The following is an 8,779-nucleotide window of genomic DNA, read 5'->3' on the forward strand; positions in this document are numbered from 1 at the left end:
TACATTCCTGTTGTTTTAAAATGCTGCTTAAATGTTTGATGCAATGCTGCTTAATTTATTTGTTAAATTGCTTCAATTGGAAGGAACCATTGTATTGCAGCACTGATTTCATTTTTGTGTTTGCATCTTTGAATTCATATTGTGTTTTAGTTTAATAAGTTAAAAGCATAAGTTAAAAGTATAAATTACGAAAGAATAACACAAAGTTAAAAATGTTAAATTTATGTTTAAAACGCTACTAAAAATGTGGACATGAATGTACCATGTTAATGTTAATGTTTGAACTTGAAGTGATTGGTTGCGCCTTTACTGATCTGTAGATATCCACCGTGCCAATGGTGCCCTGTTGAATCTAAACTCTGAAGCTGAATTGGTGAGTTATTGTTTGTGTGTTTGCATCCCCCCCCCCCCCTGGGAAGATGGGTGGAGCTATGGGTATAAAAATTTGAAATGTATTCCTATCTTATGTGTTTAATTAAAGCCAAGTAAGATGTTAAGAGTTTTGGCCTTAAAGGGACACTCCACCGAAAAACAATGCTGATTTATTTTGCACATCTCACACATCCGAAAACAGTTTCGCAGGCATTCATTTAGTTTGACACTTATTGAGTTGATTTGTGAAAGGTATAGTTTGGTTTATTTGAAGTGTGGTACTATGCGGTACTTGTAATGTCTAAACTTTTAATGCCACCTGCTGTGACACCCCCTCCCCCATTCCCACACACACACACACACACACACACGTGTGAGCCACCTAATTGACTCAGGGCTTGGAGACTCGGACTCATATTCCCATAATCCATCACTCCCTGGGTGGCTATTCACATGCAACCACCACCATTCTGAATGAAGGACGCCACTTCGAAAAAGTAAGTCTACTATCTTTTTTTGCACCCTATGCCACAGTAGTGACATTAGATAAAACATACAATATCATGCAAAAACAAAATGCCACCTACTGAACCTTGGCCTTGAATCTTTGAATTTGAATTACATACTCCAGATTTTCTAAAGTCAACCTATATGCAAATAGTGTCATGTCAATGTGAAGTTATAAAAGCTAAACATACTACTTCCTATGACTAATTTGTCTGTTTATGCCATGCTCTTCCACAGATCAACATCACTTGCAAAGTAATCAAACTGGTAAAACCCACAACTGAAGCAACAACCTGAGCCGGCACCACCATGAATACAACAACCTTCCTCCTCAGTGATGCAACTGGAACCATTGACCTAGCTGTGTGGGGGTACTGTAAACCTGACATTGACGACTGGTACCACCTGACCAACCTATCCATACATGCATACAAACCAATACATATCTGACAACCACCCCAACCACAACATCAACACCCACCACTGCACTTGAATCATCATACCATCATACACAGAACCACCACCACCCACCACTCAAAGCATCTATGGTGAAGTCTCTTCTGCCACCGTCACAAACAAGTACTTCTGTTTTTGGCACCTATCACTACTGTAAACTTTGACTCACATACAAATGTCACAAATGCAATCAACGCCATAAAACAGAAACCGCAAAACACATATCCAATTCTCTCTGTCCATCAATAACCAGGAAACATCATACACCATCCCACTCGCACTTATCACACCACTGCTTACAAAATCACCAACTCAAATGACTACAGATGAAATGGAAGAAGCTATCCTCATGCTCAATCACATCTGAGTTGACATAATAGACAAATCATAGCCCTGACTCAGACTTGACTCCAAGACTCAACAGTCCCTCCACACAGTCCAGAAACCCCGACTCAGCCCCACACAAGGACAAAATAGATTGATATATTTTAAGTTTTTCATTTCATAAAAACTATTATTTGCAATAAAAACTTATTGTTTGAATCATATATCTGCCTCCTTTGCTGTCTTTTGTCCCAGTTTTTTATGCATTATATCCTAACTCCTTTAGTCAACCTTGAGCTTACACTTTTATTGCCAACTTTTAGATGTCCACTGTGCCCAAGCTTACCCTTTTAAAACATCTGAATAACAGACAAGTAACTTGTTAACTGATAACCTATTAAGCCACTAACAGTTTGACTTAAAGGGTGATTTACACAACCTGAATATTAATCTTGTTATATCTATACAGAGACACTATGAATGTACCATGTGGAGTATCTAGTAATAGTTAGGATTTTAGATTAATTTCAAGACAAATGGTTCAAATTCTGGCCTTGTGCTTATGCAGACCAGATTTATGACTACCACCACTACTACAAAAGCATTGGCTTTTCATTGTGATCAACCAATTACTTAGATCACCATTCAGGAACAGTTTGTTTAATCCTTTCCTCACTGAGCACATCTATAACCATGATCAGAAGTGTACAGTAGAAGCAGCACACTATCTTCATCCAATGGACTCGGAACACCACAAAAGCAACACCTCAGTAAGCTGTCCACTCATGGCTAACACATCTAAGCTTATCAGGAAGCTAGGATTTGAAATTATGACAGTTTGCCTAGAAAAAGTCCATTGCTTAATAAGCCTCTTTGACAGCCACCATTTGGCTTACCAACCACCACTGCTACTTACTACATATTACTTGCAAACTTGGTACACTTGTGCACCTATCAACTCTGACTAAATGTGCAATTCAGTGTCTATATTATCTGACATATAACCCCCAAGTCACCAGAAGCTTGGACCCCGCATCGCCGCTTGCGGCTATATTTATTATTGTTGTTGTTGTTGTTGTTTTTGTCGTTGGGCTTGAAATCCTATTGTATTTGCTATGTTTATTCTTCTTCTTCTTTTACACCAATCTTTGGTGATTATAACAACACATTTCACATTTTGAAGTGATGTAGTCCCACGGAGGAGAGAGAGCAGAGATCCAGGCTAACCCCCAGATGGGCCACAATCAAGAGGGAATGTGATGAAAAGGCCCAACCAGCAGCCTTCTCTCAGCAACATATGGCTCATTTCCACCACATATAACAGCACAGTACAGCTCCACTCTATCTGGTATTACTCGGCTCTACTTGATATAGACTCTGTTTCCATAGCAAGTTTACTTGCCTCCGCCCACACCTGGTCGTCATAGCGACCGCATATCTGCCCTCCGCCCATTGCCGAAGTAGGCTATAAGTATAACGTTAAAATGAAATCAGTACACGGAACTTTTAAACTGATTATGAAATACTGGTGCCTCTAAATGACCTACAGTGTACATGGGCAAATGTGACAATCGGCTAGAAGAATGGATATCACTTTGTTGTTACTCAAACTCACATGCATGCACTGCGCGGGAACGGGAGAGGTGCTATGAGGAGAACCCCAGCGGCAGCTCAACAGGCAAGACCGCGGCTTCGCCTGCGGCCTAGCGGAGCCAACTACAAAGGGCTTCCCGAGGAGCGCATGTTAAAGCTGAGCAAGGAGATCGATTTTATTTCACCAGCGCCGAAGGCAGCAACACAAAAGACTGATGGAAATAACATAACAGAAGAGAAGGTAAGCCCCCACTAAACTGGTATGCAGCGCTGCATTGACAGTCAGTAGGATAGACACAATTCTGCCTGACCAATCAGTCGTCTACAATGTTTTCACGTCACCGTATGAACCGAACCCGGGTTCGCAGAATAGAACCCCGACAAGGCAGGTACTAAAAGTAGCACGACTCAGCCCCAAATCAAACCGAGCTGGGCCGGTTTTTACCGGTGGAATGAGACCATTTATCGAGTCGAGCGGAGCGGGACCGCGTTACTACCTGCGGTGGAATTGGGCCAATACAGGCCAAACTGAGCCTGGCCTAATCAGTCTCCTTTTATTCAATCCAGGTGACAACTAAAGGGTTTCTCCTTACGGGAGCGTGAATAATGAAGGGGAGTGAATGAGCATGACAACTAACAGGTCTCTCTTTTAGAATTTTCGCTAAGCTTCATAAGACTCAAACTCCCCCTGTACTGTATTTCCAGTCAACTCTCTGATAATGTATTTCTGAACTGAACTGAACCAACAAAACTAACTTCTCACCAGCAAAATACAAGGTACAGTTTTGCATGTTCATGGTGTCCATGCTGATTGATTTATCATAACAGCAAGCAATAATGTCATTTTTTTTAACAGATACAATATTCATTTGCAACAGGTATCGATAGTATCAATAAGTATCAATACTAAGAATTTGAAACGGATACACTACTCTTTATTTCATTTTATATATAGATACCAGCAGTGCTTATTGCTTAACATACTGCTGATTTTTGCCTCTATATCATTGGGGGGGGTATACCTGTTCTCTCTTCAACAAGCTAAAAGTGTTCTGATAGGCTGATGACTATAGCAGGGGTAATCTGTTGTGTTCTGATAGGCTGATGACTATAGCAGGGGTAATCTGCTGTGTTCTGATAGGCTAATGACTAGAGCATGGGTCATTTGTTGTGTTTTATCAGGCCTAGATTATGGAGAAGCGTACGTCTGTCCGTCTGTCTTCCTTTTGTTATGCCTCTTGATGTGTTGTCATCCCCCTGCGTGGTATCAAAAATGGTATCAAGTATCGATATTTTCTTGGTATCGTATCGAAGTTAGAAATTCTAGCATTGTGACATCCCTAATGTCAGGGATACTAGAATATGTTTAGATGTGATGATGGTGAGAATTGTAACACTAATTCCTTAAATAAAATGTTGAAATTGGTTGTTGGATGTTTCCAGGCAACAAAAGACATATACAACACCAAGTTTCACTCAGTATCACACTTTTATTAAAAGCATTCAGTAAAATCAATTACATAACAGTGTGTTTACTCCCATACATAGACACTCTGCAACTGCCAAGCTGTTGAGTAGAACAAAATGATGGACATTGGGCTTTCTATGACCAATCATATCCATATATAGCTCATTGTATTTTGATTTTAATTCATGCTTGCTGTGTGTAAACTGTATTGCTGCTTTCTTGGCCAGGACTCTCGAAATAGAGATCTTGTAATCTCAATGGGACTCGCCTGGTTAGATAAAATACCGTTAAATACCATTTCCAATCTGTTATTTCTGAAAGGTTCTCTTTGTAGAATTGCCAAAGCTGAGGTTTGAGCCTAATTTGAATTTATTGATAAATATAATAAATAGGATACAAAAACATGTTGAAACTAACATATCGACTTGTTTCCCAATCACTGGAAAATATTATTTTTCAATGTTCTAAATTAATCACACACATGAAGAATGATGCCTTGGATAGACAATTAGTATAATAATAGAAAGATAAAGATCAACAAAGATATGTCAAGAAAATCTATAAGGTTAAATCACTGATCAATCAACTAACAAAATCAATAAGGTTAAATCACTGATCAATCAACTAACAAGACAATCAATTAACATTATTTTTGTGTGTACTGATAGCCTTACGCTATTTTGCACTACAACAGTGATTCTCAACCTTTTCACCTCCCCAGAGTCTAGAACAGGGGTGGGCAACATTTTTTTCCTGAGGGCCATACTGACTTACATCAAGTAAGTGAAGGGCCACACATTGGAGATTATATCTGCCAACACTCCTGATTTTTGCGGGAGTCTCCCTATTTTTAACCCTCTCTCCCGCTGTGATTGGTAATTTCTTGTTAATCTCCTGATATAATAGTGATACAAATCCAATGGCTGTAGCAGAAGAGATTTATTAACATAATTCTGCCTTTTATTGAGTTTTTGGTGGTTGCTTTGTTTTTCTTTGAGCATTTTGCCCCAGGCCCCAGGCCCCAGGCCTCTATTGTCAGATATGATTTTCTATGGGATTTCAAGGCTACCTGGAGAGATACTGTAACAGTGACACTATGATCAAAATAGTCATTCTTCTGCATTTTCTAATTGTTTTAAAAATTAAGTTTACAGTTGAACAATTTGCTGGGGACCCCCTGGAACGTTAGCCTGGTAAACCAGCCCGTCACGTGAACTCACATTTCATTTGGTTCTGCGAGACGGTCTGGCCCCAAGGCCTGGGAGGGTGTTAAGCAGAAGCTGCAAAGCGGATGAGCCAATCAGCGACTGCGCTCAGTGCCCTGTGATTGACAGCGCAAGTTGGCCAATCAGAAACGCCACTAGCACTGCAGTAACAAAAAAAGAATGGCCACCTGTCTGCCTCTTGGAGTAATGTCAATGTTCGTCTAGTTTAAATAGCCATAAAGTGCAGTTATTGCAGAAATAGACTCAATAACAATTAAACAAGGACAGGAGTATCGCCGCAACCGCAGAGTTTCTCGGCGGAAAATATGTTTTTGCCATTCTCGCGAGTGGATTTGCGTTTGACTGGATTCGACGCTGATTTGCTGAAGGAGTTGTCTGTCAAGGCAAGTACACCCGCCCAACCTCCACCCACTGCGATACACTGGGAGAAAGCTTGGGGCCAGGCAGTCTCCCAGAACAAAATGAAATGTGAGTTCACGTGACCGGCTGGTTTACCAGGCTACTGGAACGTAAGCCTTGTGGTCCCCTGACCCCATGTTGAGAAACCACTGCACTATGTTCATCACACTTCACACTTAGGCAAATACAACTATGGCCTCTATCATTTGAACTATAAGGTGCGCTTCATTTATCTTACTAGTTATTCAATGTAGCCTTCTCTTTTTCCAGGTGTGTCGTTTCCACTGATTAAAGAGAGGCTTTGCTGCCAGCAGCTAGAAACAGAGACCAGGGGCCTGTACTACAAAGCAAGATTAGTGGTTTAGCGAGGTAACTTCAGGTTTAAACCTGGTTTGGCCGTACTACAAAGCAAGTTAACTTCTTACCGACATATATTTCCATAGCAACTTATGCTTCACACTTAACCTGGTCCGCAGCAGGTTAAGTTGCAAGGATAAGATTAGACCTTAAATACACTGCCCACGAACCAATCGAATCAGCAGTTTGGAAAAATGGCCAACCCCTTTCTGGACGAGTTTCCCATCTAGGAAGGAGCACGAATTGTAATGTTGAATGAGTAATGTTAATCAATGTTAATGTTAATCAAGGACTAAAGCCTTGCACTTGTTGGCTATTTTAATTAAGCCCTACTTACCACTTTGGAATATGTTTTTATATATTCATTTTTGTGCTCTCAAGTAGCCTAGATACGTTGTTTGATCCCGCTGATCGATTGCAGCTGAATAGTGAGTGGAGAAATATCACTAAACCGGCATAAAAAGGTTACATAAACGTCTCCAAAGCGCACGGTGCCGTGTGCGCAACGGAGCTGAGGCTGACGTTGGGTTGGAATTGAAATGGTCATAGCCTACATGCTGGAATAGCCTACTACATCTAAGCAATTTAATATGGGATCACCTGCACACAGGCGATCCCATATTAAGATGATTCATATCTAGGCGACTCCTGCATTTTGCAGCTGCAACTGTGTTGCTTTTGGCCTGTATGATGTGATTGAACTTCATATTTCCAGCATCATTATATGAAATATGGAGATATGCGACTCTGCTGACATTACAATAGCCATGTGACCACAAAATAGGCTAGTTTTTATCAATGAAAACTATGCCCGCATCGTCTCAATTCAGTTCAGCAGTTTTCTCTTTTATAGGCTATTAGGATATCATTATGTTATTCATTGAGCATGCGTTTCTAAATCTATGGTCTAAATAGGCTTACAGATTGTGGAAATTTATAGACTGAGATTACACATTTACATTTTTACACTCGCAAAAAGCTGCTGTAGGAAATAGAAATCGCTGATCAAAGTAAATCAAATGACTGATGTGAATACAAGCGTCAGCTTTAGACAGTCTTTCAGCAGACTATCCAATGCGGATTTTCATTCTGACAGGCTACATTAAATATCCGCTAAAACTCTGATCACTGCGCCTATAGGAATTATTCAATCAGTCATTGAGCCTAAATGGTCTATACGGATTTTGGACTGAGATAGATTACACATTGCTTCCACAAAAGACTGTAGATAGAGAGCTGTAGATAGCCTACGAAACCGCTCTTCAAATAAATTACTTGTGTGGATAAAAGTGGTCACTTTAGACAGTCATTCGGGAACAGTAATAATATCCAACGCAGATTTTTATTTGCGGTTTCATAGAATGAGGAAATAGGCGTGTCTGGCGCTGTCAGAGTTGGAGCAGTCCATATTGCACTGTGATTGGCAGTTGTTAAAAACCACGCCTCTTTTGCGGGCACGAGCTCCAGTGCACGGGCATTTTCATGTGCACGCGCTGTCAGCTTGATTAGAAAAACCTGGTTCGAGTTAACGAGTGCCAATCGACGTTCGTAGTACAAGTTAACTACAATCGAGCTGATCTGGTTTAGACAAACCAGATCAAGGGACAGATCCTGGATCTTCTAATACAACATTCGTAGTACAGGCCTCTGATGGGTCAGCTTGTTGTGGTGTGCCTGTAGATCCATTCAGTAATGTTCTCAGTCAAAGTGAATCATGTGATGAGGTTGATTTGTTTCCAAATGTAGGTTACTGTGACACAGTCAAATGTCTGTCTTTAGCCCTAGTATATACTCCAAAGAAGTCAGCTCAGTTAACCTGAAGACACTGTTAGCTACTGCTAGCATGCATGAGACTATCCTACCTTCTGTTGACAAGACATGGTGGTTAGCTGCTTTTATTGTAAGTTAGCTGTTTTTAAGTTCAGACATTAGTTTAAATAATAATTCTCACTTGGTTCGAGTTTACACATATTTATGTTTTAACGGTTGCATCAGCCTGGCATAATGATCTGATCTGAAAACTTGCTGAGAACTCAGAAGAACAAATTCATTGTGTTTGTAATTCAGTATCTGTGTA

Source organism: Poromitra crassiceps (assembly GCF_964638095.1).
Source record: "Poromitra crassiceps genome assembly, chromosome: 1".
Taxonomy (NCBI): Eukaryota; Metazoa; Chordata; class Actinopteri; order Beryciformes; family Melamphaidae; genus Poromitra; species Poromitra crassiceps.